Here is a 2,500-nt window from a genome sequence, read left to right as displayed (position 1 = left end):
GGCGAACAGCTGCCGTTGTCAGGGGGCCAGGGGTTGGAGGGGGGGGGGCGGGGCCATGAGGGGAGGAGGGTTTGACATCCAAGATGGCGGCACCGCTATTGCCCGGTCCTCGAGGGAGACTCCTCTTCCCCTTCCCTCCCCCCTTCCCCTTGCCCCCCTCAGTTCCCCGTGCGCCCGGATGTGCTGGAGGGAATTAGCCCCCTCCCCCCCGAACCCTTTCCTTCCTTCGCCCCCCCCCTCGCTGCCTCAACGCCCCCCACCTCCACCTCTCTCCCTGGTCTGTCGCTCCCCACCCTCCGCCTCGCCTCCCCCTGGGGGATACGTTTATTTTTGTTGCCCCCTCAACCCCACCCCCGGCGGTGGGGGAGAGGGGGGGCGGGCGGGAGGGGTGGGGGATGCATGGGCTGCTCGACCGTGAAAGGGCCTCGCGCCGTGCTCCCGTCACCCCCGAGGTACGCACGGACGGGAGCGGAGGAGAAATCCGATATCAATTGCAGGAATCGTCCCTCCCCAAATCCAAGGAGTGCCCCCCCTCACTGCTGTTGAGAGATCCCCCCAGCTTCCATTTTGTTAACCCCCAGATATCTGGACGGCGGAGTTGGGGGGCGGGGCGGGGGGTTTGTGAGATCTTGGGGAGCAGGGACAGGGAGATAAGACACCCCGCCCTCCGTTCTCCATAACTACCTCCGCACCCCCTCACCCACCTCTCTCCACTCTCCCCACTGTGATTGCTTTATACTCGATAGAGCAATTGCGCTCCAGATGACCCTTAAAAAAATTTTAATCGAAAAATAACACTTCCGCGGCCCGTGTTCTAAAATAATTAGCGTTCCCTCGCCAAGGGAGGGAGCGTAACCAGAAATAAACCGGCCCGGAGGCCTGAGACTCCATCCGGCCGCCTGTGCCTGCCTGGAGCGCAGGGTCAGATCCAAAAGGGGTGAAAGGTTAGGGGTCGCGGGGAAACCGAGGGACCGAACCGCACTCCGGGGCCCACTTTTCATGTTTCGGCCTCGTTTGTCGTGTTTCGTTTTGTTGTTGTCGTCGTCGTCGGCCGGTCGCCGTGGTGATCGGCAGTAGGCCTCGCCGGGCCGGGACGAGGGAGGTCCCGATCGGAAATCGGGCTGAGGGAGCGTTCCCCCCTCCTCCGCGAACTTTGGTTGACGTAAACCCTGAGATACTTTGCTTCTTTTTTTTTTGTTGAACCGTTAACTGGGGGCGTTCACGTCTCTGTTTCTTGGCTTCCCCCCCACCTCCTCGTGGGTCGTAGGTCGCCAGGCAGGGGCTTGGCATCCCCTCGAGGGCTGGTAACCGCGGAGGGGCCGGGGTGGGAGGGGGAGGGCGAGGGCCGCGTGGGTTGTAACCTCCTCCAGCCCGCTACGACCCTCCCAGATCTCTGCCCTCCTCCAATTCCGGCCTCTTGACCGTCTCCCCGCTCCCTTCGCCCCGTTGTTGGTGGCCGTGCCCTCAGTCGCCTGGAGCTGAGGAATTCCCTCCCTAAACCTCTCCCCCTCTCTCTCCCTCCCGCTCTCTCCACCCCTCCCGCCTTCCATCTCTCCCCCTCCCTCGCTCTGTCTCTCTCTCCATCCCTCTCTCGCTCTCCCGCCCTCTCTCCCTCTCTCCTTCCCTCCCTCTCTCTTTCCTTCCCTCCCTCTCTCTTTCCTTCCCTCCCTCTCTCTCTCTTTCCCTCTCCCACCCTCTCTCTTCCTCTCCCTCTCTCTCTCTTCCTCTCCCTCTCTCCCTCTCTCTCTCCATCCCTCTCTCCCTCGCTCTCTCTTCCTCTCCCTCTCTCTGCTCTTCCTCTCCCTCTCTCCCTCTCTCTCTCTTCCTCTCCCTCTCTCTCTCCCTCTCTCCCTCTCTCTCTCTTCCTCTCCCTCTCTCTCTTCCTCTCCCTCTCTCTCTCCCTCTCTCTCCCCCCCCCTCTCTCTCTCTCTCTCCCTCTCTCTCCTTCTCCCTCCCTCCCTCCCTCTCTCTCCCTCCCGCTCTCTCCACCCCTCCCTCCTTCCATCTCTCCCCCTCCCTCGCTCTCTCTCCCTCCCTCGCTCTGTCTCTCTCTCCATCCCTCCTCTCTCGCTCTCCCGCCCTCTCTCTTTCCTTCCCTCCCTCTCTCTCTCCTTCCCTCTCCCACCCTCTCTCCTCTCTCTCTCTCTCCCTCTCTCTCCCTCTCCCTCTCTCTCTCTCCTCTCTCCCTCTCTCTCTCCCCTCTCTCTCCCTCTCCCCTCCTCTCTCTTCCTCTCCCTCCTTCCCTCTCCTCCATTAAGACCCTCCTTAAAACCCTCCCTCTTTGACCGAATTCTCGGTCACCGGCCCTGACACCTCCCGGTGCGGCCACGTCTGACTCGCGACCCCCGCCCCAGCGATGCCTTTCGGTCGCGTTAAAGTCCCCGTGCCAACGCAGCCCGCTGCGGCCGGGACACGAGGCCCTCCGACGTGCCTCCTCCCAGCTGCGAGAGCCTCCGCCATTTCGGCGGAGGCCACCTGGGCAGGCGGTTCGAGAGCAGGA

General features: G+C 62.9%; 1 protein-coding gene across 1 annotated transcript in view; it reads left to right on the top strand.

The window, feature by feature from the left end:
• Nucleotides 1-21, top strand: part of LOC137316636 (linker for activation of T-cells family member 1-like) — a 128,303-nt gene extending 128,282 nt beyond the window's left edge. Inside the window, exon 10 of the mRNA XM_067980479.1 lies at nucleotides 1-21. This exon is cut by the window's left edge and continues 176 nt beyond it. The gene's annotated coding sequence lies outside the window, so the exon portion shown is untranslated.
• Nucleotides 22-2,500: the final 2,479 nt, after the last annotated feature.

Source organism: Heptranchias perlo, unplaced genomic scaffold (genome assembly GCF_035084215.1).
Source record: "Heptranchias perlo isolate sHepPer1 unplaced genomic scaffold, sHepPer1.hap1 HAP1_SCAFFOLD_593, whole genome shotgun sequence".
NCBI classification, from domain to species: domain Eukaryota; kingdom Metazoa; phylum Chordata; class Chondrichthyes; order Hexanchiformes; family Hexanchidae; genus Heptranchias; species Heptranchias perlo.
Note: the sequence above shows the minus strand (reverse complement) of the source record. Positions and strands in the feature narration are given on the sequence as shown.